The sequence below is a fragment of the Thermobia domestica genome, chromosome 6 (genome assembly GCF_964235325.1).
Source record: "Thermobia domestica chromosome 6, izTheDome1.hap1.1, whole genome shotgun sequence".
Classification (NCBI taxonomy): domain Eukaryota; kingdom Metazoa; phylum Arthropoda; class Insecta; order Zygentoma; family Lepismatidae; genus Thermobia; species Thermobia domestica.
Genome location: NC_137459.1, coordinates 141,087,514 through 141,115,075, shown reverse-complemented (window position 1 = coordinate 141,115,075; position 27,562 = coordinate 141,087,514).

Here is a 27,562-nt window from a genome sequence, read left to right as displayed (position 1 = left end):
TTCTTATGTATCTTCGATCTTTCCATTCCAACCCTATCTTCTTTAGAACTCCCAACAACAATTCCCAATTCGCACGGTCAAAAGCCTTTTCTAGATCGACAAATACAACATACATCTATTTCTCTTTTTCTATAAATCTTTCACCGATCGCCCTTAATAATCCAATAGCATCTCTTGTGCCCTTACCTCTTCTGAACCCGAACTGCTCCTCCTCAACTTCTTCATTTGTTCTTCCATATAACCTTCTGTTCAGTATTCGGAGCAAAATTTTAGCTGCATGAGATATGAGACTAATAGTTCTATAATCCTCACATCTCTTTGGGTTCGATTTCTTAGCCATCGGTATCATGATCGTCTTCAGGAAGTATTTTGGCCACTCCCCTGTATTATGTATTTCATTGCATAGTCGGAAATATTCTTTCTTTCCCTTGTCTCCTATATTTTTAATGAATTCGATTGGTATATTACACTGTTCGACAACATTCAACTTCATTTTTTTTCTGCATGAAAGCAGGTGTTCTTTATAGTTTTCGAGCTGCTGGAAACGAATATGATCTTAATTTTGGTCATGCACCCTCAGATTTTGAAATAATGTCAGTTATAATATATTTTGGTTAAAATTTTAAGGAAATCGCAGAAGGGCAGGTTTGAAGCCTCTCTGCTCCTTTCATAACTATCCTAGAATAACAAAGTATACATCGTTGGAAAGGGAATCTAACGCAAATTCCAACGGTAAACATTTATTACCCATCGCGCTCAATGTGTAGAAGAAGAAGAAGAAAAATATTGAAAAAAAAAAACTTGCGAAAACGGGTTTTTTGAAGAAATTTAGAGACGTTTGCAACACTGACAGTCACGCTACGCAAACATAAGCTCAGTAACCTATATACCATGCATTCAGATGTGTTATATTAAAAAGTCAAAGAGATATCTCAAGCACAAAGTAAGTAAAACAGTGTGAAAGTAATTTAAAAAGGAGGGGAAATTTAATATTTGGAGAAATTGAAACAAAAGTTTGCAACACTTACACTTGCGATACTCACACATAAGCTCAGTAACGCACTTCCAATATATTCATTATATTAAAAGAGTTATAGAGATTGCTCTTTACTAGGCGAGAAAAAAAATGGTTAACTTGAGTGAACAAAGAAATGCATGCACAATATGGATATTCACATTGTGATACAGAAATATATATGTGACCAAAGAACACCACATATGATTCACTTAGTTCATTGTTTTGCGTTTGACCTTCTTCCTGTGAGTGTCCTCGGTGTTCCTAACCAATCCCCAACAATAGTCCGCAAGCATATTCGGTTTCCATCCACTTTGGTAACGTCTTTCTATTGCTGCTATTGTTTGGTGAAACTTTTCGCAATGCTCATCATTTACGTCGCCGAGGTTCGGTGGAAAGAAGTCTAGATGGCTGTGTAGAAAGTGATTTTTAGCGACATGTTGTATGCATGCTTTCCGTAATTATTCAACAAGTTGTCCAGGAGTGTTTTTGTAGTTCTCATCCTTTGTCTTGCCTAAGAAACCGGAAGACAAGCTCTTGAATAATACCCAACACTGCAGCTCAAGAGGGCTAAGCGCTGCATCAAAGTTATGGTCCCGCATTAGATCTCTTACCTGGGTGTCTACAAACACACCAGCCTTCACTTTGTTAGCGTTGAGATTCGTAAACTTAGTGTCAAATACTAAAATCCAGCTCCACTCTTGTCCATTTCAACCACAAAAGATTTTGTAAGGCCAAGTTTTACGTGGAGTGGAGGGAGATATATGTCTTTAGATTTAACTAGAGAGGGGTTGCAACATTCTTAACACCTACTTGCATTGTACTGCGTCGTGGTCATTCTTTCCTCTGGTAGTGACTATCTCGGGTTCAAGAGTCCCATTCGCATAACAAAACTGCAATGTTTCGTGTATCCATTCTGTAGTCCTGTAAGTATGCTATAACTTTGAAATCGGCAACAATGTGCAACTTAAGAACATTGTACTGAACTTTTTCTAATATAAGTTTCATTATGCCATAGTTTCTTTCACCTGTGTGTCATAAGCAATTGGTACAGTTGGTAGGATTGCCATTATGTACTAAAACTGCCTTAAGACTGCTCTTTGAGGAGTCTATAAAAAGTATCCACTCCCGTGCCACGTGTGTCGTACCAAGAGCAGAAAACAAACCATTGACATCAGAACAAAAACAATGTATCTTCCTGTTGAAAAAAAAAATCTCTGAATGGTGCATGTCGTTTCCTGTATGAACAAACGGTGGCACTTACGTCAAGTAAATTCCATTGTTTAAGTCTGAATCCAAGAATTTAAGTCTGCCACTAGGTTAGTTTCAAATCTCGAACAAGGTCATTTAAATCACTTTGTGTTACAAAATGTGGGTTGTTTCTCTCTTCAAATTCAAAATCTGACTCTGAGCTCTCCGATTCTGAAGAAGCTACGTTTGTTTTCTTCTCTTCCAGAGACCATGTTGCTGGAGGTACAGGAATTGGAACATTATCACCGTGTTTGGCAGATCTTATTGCAATCGAAATATTGCCAGCATTTTTTTTTCTTCCCTTTCATGCCTTGAATGTATACAGCACAGAAGTAGCAGTCACTTACGTGGTCGGCTGGCTTACGCCATATCTTCGGAACACCAAATTACATTTTACCTTGACGTTTCTTATTCAACCTCGACCGGAAATGCCGAACACACTTATTACATATTGTACTAAGTACCCACTGCCTATCTTCATCAATTTTGATGTTGAAGTATATAGTTCGTAAGCCTTATTTGCCAAAAGTATTAATTTTTCTCTCTTAGCCTGAACTATGTATTCTCCACAGATATAAAAAAATATCTGAGTGGGTAACAATCTCGAGGCATTGTGACAGTCACAAAAACACTTACACGATAGGAAGACATGTACAAACTCCCTGTCCCACGCTCAAACCTTCAGACAATTGAGCAACAGTAGAGTGGTGACTGGGAAGGAGGAAAAATACAATGTTGCCAGGCTTCAGCAGGCCACTTTTTTCTTACAAATTGAAATATTGGATGTAATTGAATAAATTCTGATCATGTTTCTTTTTGCCATAAACAAGCTGAAATTTTTCAAAACAATCGTTGACAATTTACATACATTTTAACTTCATTTAGCAAAATTTTCTAAACTTCTGTTCAGGTAACATATGTGAGTATTTTACCTGAATGTATTAGATGTTTGTTAATGAGCTTATGTGTGAGTGTAATGTTTCAAACTTTTCTCAATTTCTCCAAATATTAAATTTTCCCGGTTTTAAAAAAAAATACTTTCACACTATTTTACTCCCCTTGTGTTTGAGTTCTGATTTTTTTAAATATAGTACACCTGCATGTATAGGGTATGGGATACTGAGCTTATGTTTTTGTAGCGTGACTATAATGTTGCAAACCTTTCTAAATTTGTTAAAAAAGAAACGTTTTCTCCAGTTTTTTCAATATGTTTTCTTCTTCTTCTACAAATTGAGCGCGATGGGTCCTAAATGTTTACCGTTGGAATTTGTGTTCCATACTCCTTCCAAAGAGGTATCATTTGTTGTTCTTGGATAGTTAGGAAAGGAGTAGAGAGGATTCAAACCTGCAGTTCTGTGATTTCCTTAAGATTTTAACCAAAATCTACTATAACTGACATTATTTGAAAATCTGAGGGTGCACAGCCAAAATTAAGATCAGGTTCGTTTTCAGCAGCCCGAAAACTATAAGAGACACTTTGTTTCATGAAAGAAAATGTGTCACTGTCGAGCAGTGTTATCTATCCCGGTTACCTTTCCATTCCTAATCTGGGATATAGCCTTTTCAATCTCATCCCGAAAAATACGAAATCCTTTATCATCCTCGCCTACTTCCTTTTCTACTTCAACATTTAGGCTAAGGTCTCTCTCTACTCTCATATAAGTCTTCCACGTATTATTTCCATCTTTCTATTGCATCATTTATGTCACTGACTACCTTCCCATTTTTATTTTCTACTGCCATCGTAATACACCCTTGTTTCCTCCGAAATTCCACAGATTTCACCTCCTTATACATTTCATCATATTTCCTATTTCTTTCTAATGCTTCTATGTCCTCGCATTTTCTTTTGCAAAACTCTTCCTTCGCTCTGTTTCTCTCCGTAACTTATTATTCAACTTTCTGTACATCTTTCTGCCCTCTTCTGTATCAACCTGTTTCCACGTCTTCCTTTCCCTCATTTTCTGCAACATCTGCTCTGTAACCCATGGTTTCTTAGCCGTTTTTTGCTCGCGGTAACCTACTGTTTCTTCTGCAGCCTGCTGTAAGCAAAGTTTAATGTATTCCCACTGTGTGTTACTATCTTCGCCTATTCTTTTCTGGTTTGAATATTTTTCTTCGAATTTTTCAACGAATTTTTTTTTCTTATTTCCTCGTTTTTCAACTTTTGGTATTCACTTTGTTACCTACTTTTCTTCTGACTACATTTTTCGGTTGAATATCTACTTCGGAAAGCACAATATTATGATCAGAGAAAATATAAGCCCTCGGAAAGGGTCTTCGCGTTCTTTAAGGTATTCCGGTAACTGTCCTGAATCATAACATAGTCTATTAGATATCGTCAACCGTCTATTGGCGATTTCCATGTATATCTTCTTCTCTTGTGCTGATTGAACCAAGTGTTCCCAATAACTAGAGAATTATGTCTACAAAAAATCACTAGCCCCTCTCCCCTTTCATTTATTCCGCCTAAACTATATTTGCCTACGATACTACCTTCCTGTTTTTCTCTCACAACTGGATTGAAATCTCCCATTACAATTACGCACGCTCCCCTCTTCTTCCTATTTATAATTTCTTCTATTTTCTCATAATTTTTGTCTACATCTTCAATTGCATGCGAAGTCATCGTTGCATATGCCTGTATCACCACTAGATACTTCGTTTTCCCTTTAAGTCTTAACATCATAACTCTATCATTAATAAATTGTACTTTCATTACCTTCTCCTTTAAACGCTTTCCAAGAACTATTCCTACGCCATTATGACCGCCCTTTTCATTACCTGAGTAAAACATTCTGTACCCTTCGTTGTTCAACAACCCATTACCTTCCCATCTAACTTCACAAACTCCTACAAATTCTAGATATTTTCTTTTTCATTTCTTCTTTAAGATTTTCTAATTTTCCTCCCTGTAACATAGTACGTACATTTCATGTCCCTATCCTAAACCTTTTGCTCTTCCCTGTCTTTCTTGCTCTGTCTCTCTTCCCCCCATTATTACTTTTTTGTCCAATAGTCCTTCCCAAGCCATCCCCCACCGGAGATCCGAATGGGGGATATTTTACATCCGGAACAATATTTTGACTTGCGAAAGACCAATGTACATATGTTCTATTTTTGCTGCCAGGAAACTAGGGAAAATAGAGTGGTGGTTTCCCGTTGCCTTCCACCCCGCAGTATCCCAGCTGTTAAAGTCACTCTGACCACGACTGGGACTAAATGTCCAAGTTGCCGTGCCAATCACTATGATTCCCGCCAACTTGGCTACTGGAGAACTGCTGTCTTCTTCCAGGACACTCTTCGTCTGGCTACTCCATTTAGACCAATTCGGTAAGGTGGTCCTTCTGGTAGTGAACTACCACAAACCTAGCTCTAAATTTCACTGTAGCACGCAATCCTCCTCACCCGAAACATAAGTGTCTTCGTAAAGGTTGTGTTTATCGAAGAGGTACGATCCTGTAAAAAAAAAAAAAAAATGTAGTGCTTTTATTAAGATGAGAAATTATGTGTCTGGACTTTCGAGATCTGTGACCATGTTTGCCTGTTATACATATGAGAGAGTATGCCCCTCAGCGACCACAAAGTTCAGTTTATTGAGGAGGGAGAAATGAATGTGAATGGAAGGAAACTGTCTTGGTCTGTTATGTTAGGCACCGTACCAGCAATTTTCTGGTGTGAATGAGTAAAACCCAGGAAAACTTCACTCAGGTTGGCTGGCTTGAAGAATAAGTTTACACATTTGACGGATTGTCATCACTGGTGACCGAACCCGGAACTGCTCACACGATAGGGATAGCATTTTTAGTTTAACGCCACGCTTTAATGCTTTCAGGACAAGGAAGACGGTGATAATGATAATGAAAGAAACGGTGACGTGAAGATAGTAGAATGAAACGGTCGAACTCCAAGAAAATCCACGGAAATTGTTTATTCAGCACAAAACCCACTTGGCAAGAGCTGAGACCGAAATAGAAACCCCATGCAACCAAGATGAGCTTTCTATCACTGATTTACTACGTTTCCTATATGCATTAATGTATACCCATATACGAGGGCTACGACAAAAGATTTTTTATCAAGGTAGGAACTAAACAAGACATTTTGAAATGTGCAAAAGAGATGTTAGTCTATATCTCAATATGATTGTAAAGGACGTGAATATCATCTTTTTTTCTAAAAACAACACAATTTATGTTAAAACAAACTAAGTACAAACATGAATAACAACATGATTCAGTAAACTATTATATATGTTTCTGGTATAAGTGGGTTGTTTATAAATAATATGCAAAATACACCGTGGTCTGGAATTGGGCGTACCCCTAATTGGTGTTCTCTGACGGTTTTAGGTTGTACCCACATTTGTTTGGTAACATTACTTGGCATTGTCTGATAACATTGCTTGGCATTGTCTGGCAACATTGTTATCCATGTTCTTTTGTTTTCTGCTTAGTAACATTTTTTATCAATTAGAGGTTTGATAAATCAGACGTTTCCTGGCTGCTGGATTGGAAGAGGTTGTGCATCTTCACCAGCTCCTTTTGCCTGACCTCCAAGAAGTCCTGATCTGACAATACCAGACAATACTCTCTGGGGTGTCATAAAGCAACAAGTAAGACTCATTCGGTATCACAGAAGGCAGGAATTACTAGCAGCTGTGGAACACGCCTTCATCCTCGTAACTCCGGAGTATATCTGCAAAACATCTGCGAGAACTTGCCGCAGAATTCAGCTGTGTTACGACTTGGATGGTGATCGTACCGATGTTTATGACTCTGAAGACTTCAAGCTAACTACGTACAGACGTTCTACCATAACTAACACTATACTGTAGAAACTAAAGGGGGTACGCCTATTTCCGGACCACCCTGTACTTACGCAAGTTCCCTTGTGGTTAAGCGGTTAACGTATGTGCCTTTGCTGTAGGAGACCCGGAATCGATTCGTGTCGGAAGCTCGTATCTAACAGCACAAGTACATAGCAGAAAAATGCCTATCATCCCCATGCCGTAAACTTCGCCAACACTTAGTGGCCCACTTGCGGGTAAATATCGATCGTCGTTATAGCGACGCATCGAAGGACTGCCGCTAGTGTGCCAATGGCGGCAGGGTTTCGTCGAGTCAAAAAATATATCTAGAGTCGGGGTATTGAAGTTACCACCGCATAGCAGCGAGGACTTCTTCGATTTGTCGCTGAGAATCGCGAATGGACCAACACGAACACTCGCCAGTCATTTACATGCGGTTACTATTTTTTCCTGACGAATTGTTCCTAAAATGAGCTACGGGGGTCACGAGTAATCCCTGACTCTACATCATGAAGTGACAAATTTTGAGATGAGTGCGTACAATTCTATGGATTTAGTTTACAACTGTAGCCGATCATTTGAAAGCGAATATGGGAGAACTATGAAATAAAGCAAATAGACGCACTTCATTTTGTTATAAAATTACATGGCGAACGGACTTTATTTGATCTCAAACGGTTATTGTCGAATACACATGGTTACAGGAGCACTCCGATTAGCCAAATTAAAAATACCTCAAGGATTTATGCCTCTTTAAGCGACTTTTTATTCATCGCCTCCCTGGCCAAGTCGGAAGAGCACGCGTCTAGTAATCCAAAGGTTGTTGGTTCGCGCCCACCCTGGGACACTTTTTTAAAACTTTTAAAGTGTTTTTCAGACTCTTCTTAATGTAAACAAATTACGCATATAGGCGATTTGACATATTTTGGGAGACTAATTTTGTTATTCATTGGTGTTTCGTTGCGTCTCTGCCGCTGGTGGGCCGCCAGTGGTATAATTTTCGAAACGATTGTGGGGCCACCATGGATCGTCGCTGCGGGCCCGCCAATTTTCGGCAAGATATCTCTAGTTGCCCATCGGTGGTGCACCAACGCTTACGGCATGGGGATCTTCCCTCAGGTACACGGGAATGTGACCAGTATGTGTCTTATATACCTATGAGAGAGAAATCACATGGATGGCAAGTGATAGTTACAGTCTATCTCCGCCCATAGACACATGACTGACATGTACCTGGGAAACGTATTTAGTATGTTCTAGGTATGTTCCCCATGCCGTAAGTGTCAATGAACCACAAAATTACTCCCTCAAAATATGTTAAATCGCCTATATGCGTAATGTGTTTACACTAAGGTGAGTCTAAAATATACATTAAACAAATGAAAAAAAAAATATCCCAGGGTAGGGTGGGCACGAACCATCAAACTTTGGATTACTTGCCTCGTGCTCTTCCAACTTGACAACGGAGGCGATGAAAAGAACGTCGCTTGCAGAGGGATAAATTGTTGAGGTCTTTTAAATTTGAACAATCAGAGTGTTCCTTTAACCGCGTATATTCAACGATAACCGTTTGGGATCAGATAAAATCTGCTCGCTATGTAATTTTATAACAAAATGACGAGTGTCTATTTACTTTATTTCATGGATCTTCCATATTCACTTTCATATGATCGGCGACAGTTGCGATAAATTTGATACGTTTGTTGCTTCTAGTACACAATCGCTTAGAATAAGAAGCAACAAATGCATCAAATGTGAGAGATTAATTTAGAACACCTAAATGTAGCATCCCTAGCTCATATTGTGCAGTTTGAGTATCTGAATCAGTATGTACCTAAAAACGTACCTAGAACATGACAGACAATTTGCCCCACGTGACGACATAAGAAGAAATGACTGTTAGATTGCGAAACTGAGCCAGGTATATAAATGCTATGTGGTAGTTGCAAATATCAATTAGGTGTAAAAGTACCTAAGACTGTAGGTAGCTGAAGTACATATGATATGTATCCTCGTCGCCAAAAGTGCATTTACATCGCCGTGACGGGTATGTGACACCGCGGTACTCTAAGGAAGGGATGGTTGCATAAGAAATTTTGATTAATTTTGAAGAGTTTTTATTTTGACTAGGGAAATAACGTAGGTATAGGGAGTAAGGGAATAGATTTAAAGCATCAGTGCACTGTCATCTCTGAAAAGATTTGTATTCTCAGTTTTTCAAATTATTGTCTTATATGTTAAGTTAAAAACTGCTAACAACTGCTACTAGCGCTTTTCACTCTTCAGGAATTTACTACGACATGTTCGGGCTTGAATTATTTCATTCGCCTCACTGTAATTATTTGTGAATGGAAACTGATTACGCTGAACAAGAATATGTTTCGTTGTCGTAAAGCAAGGGCCGTAATAAATGTAGATCAGGTTCTTATTATTATATAAAACACATAAGTATTTATTCCGTGTATAGAATAATATAATACAGTAACTAAGCAACATCATAATCACTAACGCCCGCAGGATTTTTTCTAACGGGGGGGGAGACCGATATAGAGTTTTTCGTTTTATTCCCTATATATATTACGTTAACAGTCATAACACTGATAACGTATATCGTCTTTCGCCGCTGTAGGCTATTAGTCAGAACACTGATCTCCAGATATGTCGAAAGAAAAAATAAATTGATATGAACAGTGATGTGATTAATTTTACTGCGCCCTGGATCGATCTACCTTCGATTTACTCATACTCCCCCAGGCCCCCTGCCCCAGGTATTTTAGCTGCTGCGTTATATATACGGTTCCATGTCAAAAGGGCCTGACAAAAGGGAAAAGACCGAAAGGCCAGAGTCAATATGGCCCGCAACAAAAGGACCCGAGTCAAAACGGACCCGGGTGGAAAGAGGCCCCGCTACAAAGGGGCCCGAGTCAAAATGGACAATGTGAAAAGGACCCAGGTCGAAACGTCTCCGCAACAAAAGGGCCCAAGTCAAAAGGGCCCGAGTCAAAATGGACCATGTTTTAAAAAAGCCAGACCACAATGACTCCGCAACAAAAGTGCTCGAGTCAAAAGGTTTCCGAAACAAAAGGGCAGGAGTCAAAATTGCCAGAATCAAAACGACCCTCATCTAAAGGGTCCATGACAAAAGGGCCCGAGTAAAAAGGGACTTACTTCAAACGAGCCCGGCTGAAAAAGAGCCCTGCTACAAAAGAACCCGAGTCTAACGGCCCAGGCTAAAAGGCCTCCGCAACAAAAGGGCCCGAGTCAAAAGGGGCCGAATCAAAACGGCCCTCATAAAAAGAGCCCGGGTCAAAAGAGACCCACGACAAAATAACCCGAGTCAAAAGGCCCCGGGTCAAAAAGGGGCATCGCTGCAAAATGGCCCGAGTCAAACGGCTCGGCGTCAAAAGGGCCCTGTTCAAAAGGTCTCCGCAAAAATGGGCACGAGTCAAAACGCCTTTCATTAAAAGGACCCGAGTCAAAAGGGTCCCACGACAAAAGGGCTTGAGTCCCAAGCGACCTGCGTGAAACGGGCCCGGTTCAAAAGGTCACCGCAACAAAAGGACCCGAGTCAAAAAGGGCCGAAACGAAACGCCCCTCATGAAAATGGCCAGGATAAAAAGAGTCCCGCTACAAAAGAGCCCGAGTCAAAACTTTCCCACGTCAAATGGGCCCGGGTCAAAAGATCTCCACAAGAAAAGAGCAGAAGTCAAAAGTGGCCCCTCTACAAAGGGCACGAGTCGAAAGAGACCCGCGAAAAAAGGGCTTGGGACAAACTTCTCCGCAAGAAAAGGGTAGGAGTCAAAAGGGCAAGAATCAAAAGCTCCGCGTCAAAAGGGTCCCACGACAAAAGAGCCCGAGTCAAAAGAGACCTGCCTCAAATGAACCCGTGTCAAAAGGTGCGGCGTACAAGACGGCCCGAGTCAAAATGGAACGAGTCAAAATTGCCCGGGTCAAAACCTCTCCGCAATAAAAGGGTTTGAGTCAAAAAGACCCGAATCAAAACGCCCTTCATTTAAAGAGCCCGTGTCAAAAGGGTCCCACGACAAAATGACCCGAGTCAGAATGCCCCGCGTCAAACGGACCCGAATCAGAACACCCCTCATCAATAGGGCCCGAGTCAAAGGTTCCCAGTACAAAGGGGCTCGAGTCGCAAGGGCTCTGCGTCGAACGGGCCCGAGTGAAAAAAAGCCCCATTACAAAAGGACCCGTGTCAAATGGCCCCCTATCAAAAGGGCCTGGGTCAAAAGATCTACGCAACAAAAGGACCCGAGTCAAAAGGGACCGAATCAAAACGCTCCTCATGAAAAGGGCCTGGGTCAAAAGAGTACCACGACAAAAGGATCCGAGTTGAAAGGGCCCTGCGTCAAACGGGTCCGAGTCAAAAGGGGGCCCGCTACAAAATGCCCGAGTCAAAACAGCCCCGCGTCGAAAGGGCCTAGGTAAAAAGGTCTCCGCGACAAAATGGCTCTGCGTTAAAAGGGCCCGGGTTAAAAAGGATCTGCAACAAAAGGAGCCGAGTTATAAGGACGCTGCGTCAAAAGGGTCCGGATACAAAGGGTTCTGCGACAAAAGGGAAAGAGTCAACAAGAAACTTCGTCAAACAGGCCCTGATCAAGAGGAGCACCATTACAATAGGGCACGGGTCAAAACGGCCAGGCGTCAACTGGGTGCGAGTCAAAAGGGCCCTGCGTCAAAAAGGCACAAGTCAGAAAGACCCCGCGTCCAAAGGGCCCGGTAAATACGGTTCCACGTGTAAAAAGCTTGAGATCAAAGCAAGAGTGGAGATCAATCATGCAAAAGAGGATTGTGTCCCCTTAGTAAGTTGAAGTGTTTATGCAAATGAAGGAAATATATCTGTGGTTATTAATAACAAATAGGAAATTTGAATGATAATATTAGTTTTGTTTGCTTGTTGATTGTTTTGGAACAATCGCTATCGCTTAAGTCGTTCTTCATGAAAGGTTGCTTGCACTCCCGTCATAGTCGGACTGGGTGTATTAGGGCCTAGGCCGCGGTTACTATGGAGGGAGTTCAGACTATAACACCAATTTCTAAAATAACGTACAATCAGTGGCGCAACGAGCTATGAACTCGGGGGCCCATGCCCTCTCCGAAGCAAACCTGATCTATCTTATACAGCAGCGTTGCAGACAAATTTTGGTGAAATTTCGAAATATATCAAAGCATAAATGAATATTGAATTGTCAAAGCGCTGTACGACAGGAGAAATACCCAGTGAAAACCCCTACATTAATTTCTTAGAGTAATAAACGTTAGTAAAGAGTGCGTCATTTTATGCAAAAATAAAGATGTTCAAAATATTTATTATAGCGCAACTTTTAAAACTTGTAACCGTTAATAATAGGGAATTTGTGAATTGGAATTTTCATTTTAAGGTTTTTTAGCATGTTAATAATAAGGATAACTAAATTGCTTGTAATGAGGAGAATTCAAAATTTCAATTTTGTCCACATCAAATGGTGCAGCACGTCGTTTGCAGACTACTGTACTGGATATTCTTGGCCCCTCCCGAAATAAAATCCTGGTTGCGCCACTGCGTACAATCAACATCTGCGATGAGCCATCGCGTTGTGCAGTTGTAAATTGGTTGTTACTTGATAGTTTTTGCAAGCTATAATTTATCATTGGTCGGTGAAAATTTGATGACACAGCAAGCACAGAATTTCCAGAAACAAACTTTCAAGAGAATATTTTATAATTATTATTGCATTGCCACACGGGGTGTCTAAAAAGTCCCCTGACATGGATAACTCTGTTGTTATCAGAGTTACAACAAAATGTAAGAGAGGAAACCGCCTACAAATATAATGTTTTTAATAGACAGTAACTTCATTCATTTATGTTGTGGGTCCGGGTAAATGGTAACGTTGCATTTTCATGTAACATTGGGCGCATATAGTGTACAGCCCAAACGGCTTGTCCGATTTGAAAAATTCTTTCACTTTAGATTGAAAACATCATATTTGGAGACCGTTTCCCCGCCTATATTTTGTTGTAACTCTGATAATAAGAGAGTTACCGTATGTCACGGGACTTTTGAGACACTCTGTATAGTAGCTGAAACACTAAAAAAATAATAGCGAATAACTTTTACTATGGAATGAACAGGGCAGCTTACTAAAAATTGTAACACTAAACAACTAATAATAACTTTTGACTGTGGAATGAACACGACAGTTTTACAGAAAATGATAAACACTGCTGAACCACGAAACAACTAATAATTTTAAAAAGTTAAGATTCTTTGCAGTTCAGCTTATGAATCGCGGAGTTTCTGAATAACTTCGTTCACAGACACTAAATTTAACATGCCTCTTTCCATATTCATTAGCAAAAATGTGTCCAAATGTCTTCACACAAACTAGCTCTGAGATTTGTTTACTCTAACTTTGAGAAGCACCTTCCACATGTCACTTGTGTGCATGGTAGAGACAACGTATGTTTGTATACAATGTATAAATTATTAAAGCAACTAGACTGACGGAAATTGGTGCAAAATTTCCCCTGCACATGACAAACAATTTTTATACAAGGTGTTTGCAGCATCATTATCACTCTTACCGTGAATCCCGTCCAAAGATGTTCCATCTTCCATAGCATGCTCAGATGCATAATCATCATCATCTTCTACGGATTCAGGGGCATCATTCTCTTCAGGATTATCAAAAACGAGAACGTTTTGTGACAGGGAAATACACGACAGAGAACTGCTGGAGCTCTTTGTATATTTTCTCCTGTTTTATATTTAGTTTTTTTTTTTTTTCGGAAGAACTCTGAAAGCTCTTGCAGATACACCATTCTTCTTGATTTCTGAAAAGTCCTTAGGTTCCAGTATTTGGAATTCTTTCGGCTGCTGAAATCTATCACTGACACATGTAACAGCTGTATTCAGAATTTTCGTTGAAGTTTTTTTATTCTGAATAAATCATTTTCACTTATATTTAAGTTCTTTTCCAGTTCATCTGCACTCCTGGCATTTTCTTTTTCTTTAAGATTCTTCTGTGCAAAAAGTTTTTTCCATTGCTATCTCTACACCTGATTGCGCAAGCTGTTGATTTATTTTCACACAAAATATTTTTGTGTTTTCGTAAAGCATTAAACAGACATCTTTTGCCTCTATTTTCTTCTGAAGCTGCTGCTGCAAATTGTCTAGAAATCTCCAGGTAGTAAGATAGTCCAATCCGTGAGACTGCAGGTATTTTGAAACAGGCTCCGTTTCCGTAAATAAGTCCTGAAACATAGAAGTCCTCATTACAGTGTTAAATTCTGCCCATTTATTCAGCAAAGTTTAGCTTAAAATTTTCATTTCGCATTAAAACCCCTGTTCTGTACATCATCACTGAGGAACAATAAAAATGAAAGAAATCTTGATGATAGACAGTCATCCTCGTCTTGGTTTCATGTTTCGTAGCGAAACTCATTAGTGTGCACTACTGCATTCAGTGCCTTGTTTCTGCTCCATCATCGTGTTGTACCAACTTGTTGAACTTTTCGTAGTCTGTCATGTCCCTCGTGGCTTGCATCAATCATTTTCTTACAAACATCCTTTCTTTTGTAGTATTCAGACAGAACATGGCACTGGTTTCAAATAAATTTGCAGCTTCAGGTATCTACTCAGTCGAATTTGTCATAACGAAATTAAGAGCATAAGCCATGCATTGGGTGTAAATAATTTCAGGATTATCCTTCTCCAGTAATGCTTTAACTCCTTAATAGCATCCACTGAAGTTAGCAGCTCCATCAAAAAAGCAACTTACAATATCATCACAAGCATCAAAACATTTTTGTCACAAAGTACTCTTTTGATTTCATTATAAGTTACTTGTCTTGTAGTGTCATTGTTTACCACTGGCGTCTCTGGCATATACAATTTGGGGAGGACATCAAAGAAAGTTATTTAAATGGTACTATCTAGCCCAACCTGTTTATTATCTTTAATTCCATTTGTTACATTTCTGCTTACCTTCACGGACCCCGTGAGGCATATGAAGAACTTTGTTACACAGCATGAATATTATATGAAAAATAAATATAATTATTATCATTTATATGTTATTCTGCCGTTAGTAAATAAATTAAATTAGAACAAAATATTGAATAATTTGTACTTCAAAATATTGGAGGGACGCGTCCCCATCGTCCCCCTGCCAGAGACGCCCAAGCTGTTTACGACAACTACTAACAGCCGCTCAAATACTTGACCGTTTATAACGCAGAGAATTACTATAGCCAGCTGATTAAGCCCTGAAACATCTTGGATAGAATCAACCATTATGTTGAAATGCCCGCTTTCTTGGCGTCTTCCACTGTTTTCTCCTGTTATTTTGTAAACTTTTTGATAGAAAATAAATTTTTAAAAATGCGTTGTTTTCCCATTTTTGAATTATCAAATATAGACCTACAAGGTGTATTAACATCCATAAAGAACCAACCAGCCTGTGGTTAAATATGAACCCAGCTACAAACCAGGCACCAGTCTTCAACCGTGAAAGGGATGCAACTACCCTACATTATGAAAAAAGGTCCCAGGTCCCAACAGCTCAACATGATGAAAAACATGCCTAGGACCGCAACTGCTCAATGAAATGAAAGAAGGGCCCCAACTGCCCAATATAATGAATAAAGGGCCCAGGGCTCCAACTTCTCAATGTAATGATAGAAGGACCCAACTGTCCAATATATTGAAAGAAGGGCCCAAGGTCCCAGGTACAAACTAAATCACAGTTTCTGATAATAAAAGACCATAGTGAAAGATGGACCTAGCCACAAATCTAGTAACGAAAGGACCCTATTGAAAAAGATAACTTACTGATTGATGGAAGGGTGGAAGAGGAGTGTGTGTTGGTAGCATAATAACACTGAGCTACCGAATTATTTAGCTCTCTTTTGTTTTAGCTTTTCTTTCTCTTTCTTTCTTTATTCTTTCATTGTTTTCTTAGAGGGCCTAGGCCGCGATTGCGACCTAAGGGCCCTGGCCAGTCCGCCCCTAACTACCGTCTTTCTGAGTTTGTATTCTCGTGACATAGCTCAATCAAACTTTATCTATTGCTGACTTTTCCCTTACTTCTAGAATTCCATTTCTACTCCTGGATCAAAGTATAAAAATACATATTAGTATGAAAAATATTCTGTGGAAAACATTAGATTAATTTTGCTGTGAGAAGACATGTGGATCTGTATACAGGGTTACTGAAAAGTATTAAGACAGAACAATAATAACGACATAAATGATTTAGTGCACATCATAGCAGCCATCTTGAATTCCGAATATTGTATACCACACAATATTTTTAAATAGAAAGAGGTATGTGTTGAGTTTTGATTTAGAGTTTAACGTTATCAAACAGCGATGTTATATGAAAAGAGGTATGTGTGTCACATAAATTGATGCTAGAATCGTCGTACAAACTACATTCATCGTCCGTTTCAAAAGCATCGGAGTCTACATTATTTATTATTTCCATAATTTCTCCGGACGAAAATGCGCCACTATCATAAGAACCACGACTTGTCGCGGTGGTATTCATTAGGGATGGCCTTTTAAAAAATCTGATTTTCGGAAATTTCATTTCTCGTTTTTTCGTTCGTTTTTCGAAAAAAAATGTCTTTCGTTTTTCGGAATTTTTTTCGTCTTTCATTTTTCGAAAAAATTTGTTTTCCGTTTTTTCGAAAGATTTTTCGTTTTTCGAAAAAAATCGTTTTTCGTTTTTTCGAAAAGATTTTTTTCGAAAAATTCGTTTTCCCTTTTTTGATGATTTTTCGTTTCTCGAAAAGTTTTCGGAATTCGTGGAATGATAATGTGGGAGGAAATGGGAGTACCCCGGGAAAATACACGGACACGATGTTGTCTGCCACGAACTTACTTGGTCTGGGATCAAATGCACAAGAGGTAAGCGTTCTAACGCTGAGCTACCGTGCTCCTTGGATTTGGATCTAATGAAATGTTGAATTGATTTTGAGTTTAACGTCCCGTTCAGCAGCGAGGCTATATGAGACGTGGACCTACTGATTAACGTGGACGTTCACCTCTGGTGCTTGGGGTCCCGGGTTCGATCCCAGCCTCCGCCAAGTGAACTTTGTGGTGGACAAACACCGTGCTCGTGGGTTTTCTCGGGGTTCTCCCGTTTTCTCCCACTTTCTTCATTCCACCATTTTCATTCATCTCTCATCATCACCGTCTCCTTTAGCCTAACCGGCATAACCGTGGGACGTAAAACTCAAAGATTTCATTTCATTTCATTGATTAACGTGGAATCCGAACCACATGAGCTCCCGCCGGGAATCGAACGCGGGTCTAACACGGCAAAGGCGCGTACGCTAACCGCTAAGCCACGGAGGAGCTCGATCTAATGAAAGGATAGTGTGTAGTGCTACTATTGACGAAACTCATCCAATCACGACCAAAATTAGTATGGTTATGGACTGCAATGTATTTAGTACACATGTTAAATATTATGGTGTTTGGGACTTCGGTTCCCGAGTTATTGCTAATCAAATTTGTGTTTTAAGTTAGTGATATCAAGAAATTTCACCAAGTCGCATTTGATTAAACTCAAATGATCTTGACTAAAGTTGGTAGGATCGTAAATATTGACAAGCTTGGTATGCATGGAAGCTCATATAAAATATTATGATGTGCAGACTTTTTGTTCCTGAGTTATTAGCTATCAATGTTAGGTTTGGAATCAGTGAAATCAAGAAATTTCATTAAAGCGCGAAAGATGGAACTCATCCAATTTTTACCAAACTTGGTAAGGTGGTAGATCTTGACGAACTTAGTAACTATAAAGGTAACCAAGAAAGATCTGTCGCTTTTTCACCCAACACCTTCAAATATCGATATTTAACCTAAGACATACCTGGAAGATCAAAAATAGTCTCCTTCTGCCAACGTTTTGGAAGGCCATGTATTCCATCGCGGTAGAACTTGGTGGGCCGTGAATCGAAAAAGGTATCAAGTGCATTTTGCACCTCTACTAGGGATTTCAACTAGTGTCCTCTAAGCTGATTGTCCAAGGAATGGAACAGGTGGTAATCGGACGGTGCAATGTCCGGGGAGTATGGCGGATGCAATAGTGTTTCCCATCCAAAGTGTAGAATGGTGTCCCGGGTTATCCTAGCCACGTGGGGCTTAGGTTTGTCCTGTAAGAGGAGGACCCCTTTGCGATTCAGAAGTGCTGGCTCCAGAGTCTTTTTTTTTTTTTTTTTTTTTTTTTTTTGAACACGGCTCAACTGTTGACAGTACAGAGTTGCATTGATGCTCTGACTAGCCTGTAGCAGTATTTTTTCTCAAAATACTGTTCAGAAAATTTGGACTTGAACTTAGTTAAATGAATAAATTTCATTAAAACGCGTTAATCTCATCCGATATTGGCCAACGTTGATATGGTCATAGACTTTAACAAGTCTAGTACGTGTGCGAGCTCAGCATGAAATATTGTGATCCACAGACCCTTGGTTCTCGGTTCTTGAGGGATATAAATTAGAAATAATAATTCACAAAGGTAAACAGTGTAAAATTTATATTTTACAGAATATTAAAAAAATAATTATTTACTAGTGATTATTAATGTGTCATCGACAATATGGCATTACTGCTGAATCGCCGGATCAATTTGAAAATCGAGAAACTGGAACAAAATATACTGCATTCGGTTATATTTGGTTGGATTACATTAAGTTACGTTAGATTATGTTATTAGGTGCGTAGGTTTACTATACGGATCCATAGTATAAGTAGGAGTAGCAGTAGTAGTAGGAGGAGGAGTAGGAGTAGGGGTAGTGATAGTAGTAGGAACGGATTAGAAGCCCCACAGGGGTTTGTTGGTTTCTGTTCTCGACATGAAATGGGAAAATTAAAGATTTGCTCAAATTTATCTATACATTTTACAATCTATGGATTCGTATAGTAAAACAAGTGTACCTCTCCGCGAAATAGTCCATCCGTCTCCACATACAGTGCCGCTTACAACATCAAAAACAACCAGCAAATGCAATCAGTATCAGAGCTTTTGCTATTCCCCTTACCTGACTTTCAATCACTCTTCCTCATAAACTTAAATAAATTCTCCAATTGACCCGGTAAATTTCCTAAAATTAGTCCGGCGATACAGCAATTAGCCCGACATTATATTTTATAATGTAAAAAAAAAAGACTAATAAATTACCAAATAGAAGGATGCTGTATAAACTGATCGTGATAGTATCAGGCAACTCTGTAATAAATTGACTTTTAACAATTGATTTTAACAAAATATGAAACATGAAGTGATTATATGTACTGATACTAAAGACTTCTCACTAAGATCCCCCATTCATTTATCTTATTTTCTATAACTAATTAAGTCAGTCTCAAAAACAATTTGATTGCTTTCAAAAATAGGCAATTTAATACTAACAAAATACTATTGAATGGTTTATTTGTTCTAAAGATGTTTTATATACGGTAAGACAAAGAACTAAGTATCTGACTATAATAATCTCATCAAACGAGAATTCAAATTTTAAATAGGTGGGTCTTCGTTTTCGTATTAGTTTTTACTGCTACTAACTTCAGTAGAAGAATACTACTAAGATAAAATATTTTTTATTTGGTTGTTTGTTGAAGTTTAGCGTCCCTTTTCAGAATCGAGCAAGACTATACAAGACTTGGACCTACATTATAAAGTGGAATCCGAACCACCATAACACGTTCAATGTTTTCCCACTCGGGACCCTGTGCATCAAAGGAATACGCGCTAGCCACTAGACCAGTTGCAGGGCTTGAAATCTTTTCTTGGAATTATAAAATGATATATTGAAAAGAAACGTTTGTCGCTTCCTAGTACTTCTCTCGTTCTATGAGAAAGAAAGATTGTAACCAGAGATATAGTAAGTATTTATCACACTCGGTTGCATTAAACTTAGAAATGGAAACTACCATTGTGGCATAGAATCCATATCAAAAACTGCTTCCGGTTATCGCCTTTTCTTTACTATGAAATCGGAAATGGTAGTTTCTCACTATTTCCGGTTTACATAGAGGGATAGCGATCGATATGACAATCTTCGAATCCTGGATTCATATATATAAACATATCTCATTATCTCTTATTAGTTTTGCTCTATGGTGATCACTATTGAAATTAGAAGTAGTAGTAAATTTCTACCACAGGATAAAACTTGGACATAGTCTATTGCGAAGGTACTGAATTCATGCTTCTCGCTTGCTCTATGATGATCAATACTGAAACCGGGGGTTGTGATCAGGGGCGGATCCAGGACGGACTTCTTGGGGGGGGTTGTAATACTGCTACTTAGAGCTATTTTTACGAGCTCCAACTCTGGGATGGGTTTTATTTATATATAAAATAGGAGTGTTCTCTTCTGGGGGGCGATCGACCCCTGGATCCCCCCTGATTGTGATACATTTTTTCCTGTTTTTGTAGAGAAACAAATGAGATTCGTTTCACAGTGTAAAACTGAGGCAGACTTGCAATCCATGCGAATTGAATATTCAAAACTTCAGTACAACAAGTAGCACAACTAAAACTCTTGGTTGGAATAGGTTAATAAAATCAAAGATAGAATCTGTTCCTCGGATGCTGAATCCATATCAAAAAGCCATTATTAGCTATCACTTATCGTTTTTGTTCTATGGCGATAAAGATTGAAAGCAGGAATGGCTAATTTGAACCACTTCCGGCTTGAATAGAGGGTTAAGGGAGGAGACGGAATCTATTTTTAGGACGCTGAATCGATTTCAGAGAACTTCTCGATATCTTTTATAGTTATTGTTCTATGCATATAAGTATTGGAACCGAAAGTAGTAGTAAATATCAAGCATTTCCGTTTCAGAAGAGTGGTGCAGGTTATGAAGATATGTTCTCTTAAAACCCTGAATTGATTCCAGAAAATTGCTTGTCGCTATCTATTACAATTTTGTTTTATCGCGACAAGTGTTAACACCGGAAATGGTTAATTTGAACACTTTCGGTTCAAATAAAGTGTTAACGAAGAAGGTGGAATCTATTCTTGGGATGCTGGATTAATTTTAAAAAATGCATCTCGATATCTCTGACCGATTTTGCTCTATGGAAATTAGTATTACCTATAAAATCAAAAATAGTAATAACCTTCAACCATTTCTGCCTTTGTGGAGTGTTGTGGATTGTAATTGTATTTCCTCTTGAGAACCTGAATCGATTGTAGATGAACCACTTGTCGCTATTTATTACCAATTTTCTTCTGTGGCGATTAATGTTGAAACTTGTAATCGTTAATTTGAACCACTTCTGGTGTAAATAGAGATCAAGGGAGAAGGTAGAGTCTATTCTTAGAACGCTTAGTCGATCGCGAAAAACCGCATCACTATTTCTTCAATCTTTTGCTTTATAAAAATCCGTATTGAATCCCTATTGAATATACTAGTAAATTCAGCCACTTTCAATTTCGATAGTATTGTGCGTTGAGATGATATATAGCTTATATACTCTTGAGACGCTGTATAGATTCGTTTTTTTAAAAAAAAAAAACACTTGTGGCTATCTATTACCATTTTTGTTCTATATCGATCAATGTTAAACCGAAAATGATTATTTTAAACAACTTCCGATCTGAATAGAGGATTAATGGAAAAGGTACAGCTATTTCTAGGTAGTTGAATCGATTGCCAAAATCTACATCTCGATATCTCGTAATTCAGTATTAAAACCGGAAATAATAGTAAATATAAACAATTTCTGGTTTTGATTAAATGTTGTGGATAGTTGTATGTTGTCTAAGACGCTAAATTGTTTGCAACAAATCGCTTCTCGCTATCTATTACGATTTTCGTTCTATAGCGATACAAATTGAAACCAAAAATGGTATTAGAACCACTTACGGTTTTAAATGGAGGGTTAATTTAGGAGATCGAACCTATTTTAGGGGCTCTAAATCGACCGCAAGAAACGACTTCTCAATATTTGTTACTGTTTTGCTCTGACACCTCTCGACAGACAGACGGACAAAGCCATTCTCAAGATTTTCGACACTTATGCATAGCTTAAGCTGCAAGTGTAATAAGGGCGAACATTGAATATATTCTTGGGACACTGAATTGGTTCTGGAAAATCGCGTCTTTCTATATGTTACCGTTTGTGTTCTGTGTTGATCAACAATGTAGCAGAAAGCGATAGATCTCTACCACTTCTGGATTATTAAATAAAAGTCAAATGCATTAGATGAATCTATTCGTGTTGCAAACTTACATGTATGCTTCTCGCTATTTCTTGCCGCTCTTGCTCTGATACCAGCTGACAGACGAACGGATGGATAGGCAGACAGATGAACATAGCCCTTCTATAAGACTTCCTATACGTATGCATAGTATACTATAGTTTGGAAGTACTAACAAATGAAATAAACTCAGTTTGTTTTACAAAAATTATCCGTTTTCCGTTTTTCGGTAGTTTTCGTTTTCCGGTTTTCGGAAAAATTTCGTTTTCGTTTTTTCGAAAAAAAAAATCGTTTTTGAAAAATTCATTTTTCGAAAAAGTATTTTTCGAAAAAATGTGGCCATCCCTAGTATTCATAGCCGAAAGCTCAACTAAAAAGATGAAGTGAAAGTGCTAAGCAAGCTACAAGAAGGATGTTGAGTTGAGTTGATTTTGAGTTTAACGTCCCGTTCAGCAACGAGGCTATATGAAACGTGGACCTACTGATTAACGTGGAATCCGAACCACATGAGCTCCCGCAAGAAGGATGTTGAAACAACGCTTCCACGCTAATAGAAAAAGAAAAACAAAAGTAGCTACAGGCTTTTGCCTTTTGAGTACTCATATCTTTTTGGGAATATATACTTGACACAGCATGCCTTTTAAATGTACGCCAGACGTGATCTGTACACATGAAGGTGAAAAATATTCGTGAAAAGTAAACAGATGAGACTAGTTATATGCTTCTGTTTTCTAACAGTCAACTTCGTGTTCAACTGCAGGAACTGACCTTGATACTACCTGACTCAACACCTTGTAACAAGAGGGCAACTATAGTTACCCATAGGTCTCTTGCAGGTACACAGCGAGGTGCGTGTTCTGTGTGTGTGTCTCTCTCTGCCCCTGGCTGTGTTTGCTTTTCATGCTTTGGGGGAAGGGGTAAGACACCCATGCACACCTTCGAACATAAAATGATCGAAAGACGACCTATGTTAATGTAGACTTCATAGTTTCAAACAGTGGCGTATACTGGTTTGAAGGCATGGGCTACCACTGACCTTGCATATTATTATTAATAAAAATGGTAATAATAATAAAAGTAATATAATAATAATAATAATAATAATAATCACAATATGCATAACAATGAACAAAAAGTGATTGATGTGTTTTGTTTAGTGATGAGCAAATGCAAGATCTTGATCTCAGCTCATCCGTGGCTAAGCGGTTAGCGTACGCGCCTTTGGCGTGGGAGACCCGGGTTCGATTCCCGGCGGGAGCTCATGTGGTTCGGATTCCACGTTAATCAGTAGGTCCACGTCTCATATAGCCTCGCAGCTGAAAGGGACGCTAAACTAAAATCAACTCAACTCAACGCAAGGTCTTGGTCTTGGCCTTGCACATCGAGCCTTGGTCTTGGTCTTGCACATCGAGTCTTGGTCTTGGTCTTGCACTGGAACCCTTGGTCTTAGTCTTGGTCTTGCATGCAAGAATCTTGCAAGTCTTGCATTTAAGAGTTGAGTTGAGTTGATTTTAGTTTAGCGTCCCTTTTAGCAGCGAGGCTATATGAGACGTTGACCTACTGATTAACGTGGAATCCGAACCACATGAGCTCCCGCCGGGAATCGAACCCGGGCCTCCCACGCCAAAGGCGCGTACGCTAACCGCTTAGCCACGGAGGAGCTCTTTGCATTTAAGAAATCTCAAGCTTTTCATAGGTAAATTTTACTATAGATATAAGGGATAATAAACTCTACAAAGCACCAGTAGTAACGGAAATACAATGTATGTTTCTAAATGTAATATAATTTAACGTCGTGTAAGTATGATAGCGTACAACATAGGTTATGACCTTTATTTTTTTTAATGGGTGTCCATGCTTCACTACTTATAAGATATGCCTAAATCACAGGGTTTCGTAATCTGTTTATATATATATATATTTTTTAACAGATCCAACATTCCACTGGTTCCCAAACTGAGGAGGCTACCCCTGTTTCGCATGAAAGAAAATCAGACGGCACAGATTATTGAAATACCATGAATTGCAAAATTATTTTTACACTCTAAAGGCGTCAGATTTTTCTTTCCAACCACGATTAGCTAATTCTTGTATTAAACAAACTTCCAATTAAATATTGAATTTTTGTTTTACTGATTCCAATATGTACTCCATGGGGCAGAGGGGGCCGCGGTGGCTCAGTGGTAGAGCGTTCACCTCTGGTGCTTGAGGTCCCGGGTTCGATCCCAGCCCCCGCCAAGTTAACTTTGTGGTGGACAAACGCCGTGTGCGTGAGTTTTCTCGGGGTTCTCCCGTTTCCTCCCACTTTCTTTATTCCACCATTTCATTCATCACTCATTATCACCGTCTCCTTTAGCCTAACCGGCATAACCGTGGGACGTAAAACTCAAAGATTTCATTTCATTTCCATGGGGCAGAGACATTCACATTACGCAAAAGCGATGAAAAAATTGCAGACTTTCGAAACATGGGCATGGAGAAAAAAGGAGAGAATTAGCCGTGTTGAACGAAAACGAATGTGTTAGAAATATTAGCAGTAGGAGAAAAAAAGAAGAATTTTAGATATTGTTAAGAGGGGGAAAGGGAACTGTTTAATATATTGGCTGACGAGGAACTGTATTGCAAGGGACGTGCTAGAGAGTATTGTGGAAGGAAAAAGAGGGAGGGAGCGAAGCAGACTAGTTGAACGAAGGTATTGAAACAGAAAATTGCCACATCAAGACGAAGAGACCAGCTGAGGACCACCGAACGTCAAACCTTGTCTGTTGAAGCAAATAACCTGCCAATAATAGCAGAATAGCTATTATGATGATGATATGTTTAGCAATATTGACAAAAGAAAAAAAAAGAGGGAAAGAAAATTAAAATAATAATTATTATAATCAAACCTCTTAATATTTTAGAATAATTTGAGGGAAAACTGAAAACAACTCAACTGTCTATGTCTTTTGTGTAGACTCAATTTATATAAATACTGTTGACCTGTATTAGAAATACAAAATAAGGGCATCAAACTCCAAGTTATTTGAAGTCTCACTTGTGAATATGGATTACTAGCATCAAGTATCTACTTTGTTGGGTTAAACTAAAATAATAATAATAATAATGATAATAATATATATATATATATATATATATATATATATATATATATATATCGTTAGTCAATCACTTTTTTTACTATTAGTAAAGCGCTCTCTAATATCGGTCATCTTCGATTATTTTTATGTTTCCCTCTCTTCCTCCTCCCCAAGTTGCCGGGCTGAATTTGGATTTAAACGGCATCACAAGTGTCACTGTTCGTGTCAGAGACCACGAAACTATGGATTCGGCACTAATATTTGGTCATTTTTAATCATTATTATGCATCTCCCTCTTCCCCAAATTACGAGGCTGAATTTGGTCGTAAATGGTATAGGAAGTCTCAGTATTCAACTCAGCGACCTCGAAAACTATGGATTCGACACTAATATTCGCCATTTTCGATCATTTTTATATATCTCCCCTCCCCTCCGCCAAGCTACGGGGCTGAATTTTGATTTAAACAGCACCGGAAGTATCATTGTTTACCTTAGCGGTCCCCAAAACTATAGATTCCATTTCAATGTCGGTCATTTTCCATCATTTTTAAATATCTTTCCTCTCCCTCTCCCCGAAACTTCAAGATCAAAGTGATTTGATAAAAACCATCTCAGGCCCGATCCTCATCTATCTTAAAATAAGATCGAGTTCGGTCAGGTGGTTCAAGAGTTATTAAGTTATATATATATATATATATATATATATATATATATATATATATATATATATATATATATATATATATATATACCCTTTCGCTCTTCTCCCCCTAGGTTCTACCAACAAAGTGAACTGACATATAACATTCCAAGCTTGAACCTCCTCTATGTTAAAAATTTGATCGAGATTACTCGTTTGGTTGAAGTTGTTAAGTTTTATTTATTATTATATAACTCCCCCTTCTCCCCTTTCCTAAGCTTACCGTCAAAGTGAAATGATGAAAACACTCCCAGGCTCAAACTCCATCTGTGTTGAAAATTTGATCGAGATCGGTTGGTGGTTCAAGAGATTAGGAGTCACAAAAATAGTCACTTTCAATTTTATGACATAGATTTATTGTTGTAGGATAATGTTATATCGCTCAACCCTCGATGTGTCGTATACCTAAGGATGCTAAAAGTTATATTGATAAACAATTATTCAACGTATAAGCATCCGCCCATGAAATCAAACTTGCGGTTACATGTATTAAGTTTTTTCAATGTCATGAAAATGTTATTTCGATATTAATTTTATGGGCACACATTAAAAATTCCCAACGGATGCTTGAGTCTGGGAGCCAAGGCCATACCTATGTAGTCGACACCTATGGTGTACGGTATCACCAATGTTCAATACTACATTTCACTTTAGTTTTGGAAGAAAAACACCACTAATATGTTTTAAAACGAAACGAAATATCTAGTTTAACGTCCCACGATGCATTGGGGCTAAGGGAGACGGTATTCATGAGAAATGAATGAAATAGTGGATTGAAGAAAGTAGGAGGGAACATCAAAACACCGAGAAATAGAGACCTGCACGGGCCGAAGTTTTTGGCCCGAGCCCAATCCAGCCCGAATGTATGTAGGCGCGGCCCAGCCCGGACCCGAAACGTTTTGGAGATTTTCGGCCCGAGCCCGGCCCGGCCCTATAAGTTTTTTAAAATTCTTGGCCCAAGCCCGGCCCGGGCCCGATAAATTTTCGAAGTTTCATTTTATAACATTTTTCACGGGCACACTTCTTCAACGTTTGCCTTTATTCTAATTATCGTTTAACGAATGTCAATAATTATTAACCCTCGAGTAGTCGCGCCGCGGTCAAAAGCACCACAGGGAAATTATTTTCGATCGTGTGTCCATTCTGTTTGTCCGACAGACTTCTCCGTCTAGCTAATCTTGCCCCTCACCTTCCCAAACATTCCTTCTCAATCACTCTGTTATCCGTTGTTTAGTTTAAGTACTAGTGATTGTTTAGTGATTCTGCGGTGCTTTCCACCGCGCGCGACTAACCGTGTAATGTTTTTTCTCAGTGTTTCGCTCTGCACGTGACCTTTGCTTTGGAGGTGTTTAAGCTTTATAAGCATAAATATTATTTTAATGGACGGAAGAGAGGTCGACAGAGTTAACAAACTGATACCAAGTATGAGAAAAGAGAAAATTAGAACTGAACAGCTTAAAACAACGGAGGGAAATGTTAGGGATTGA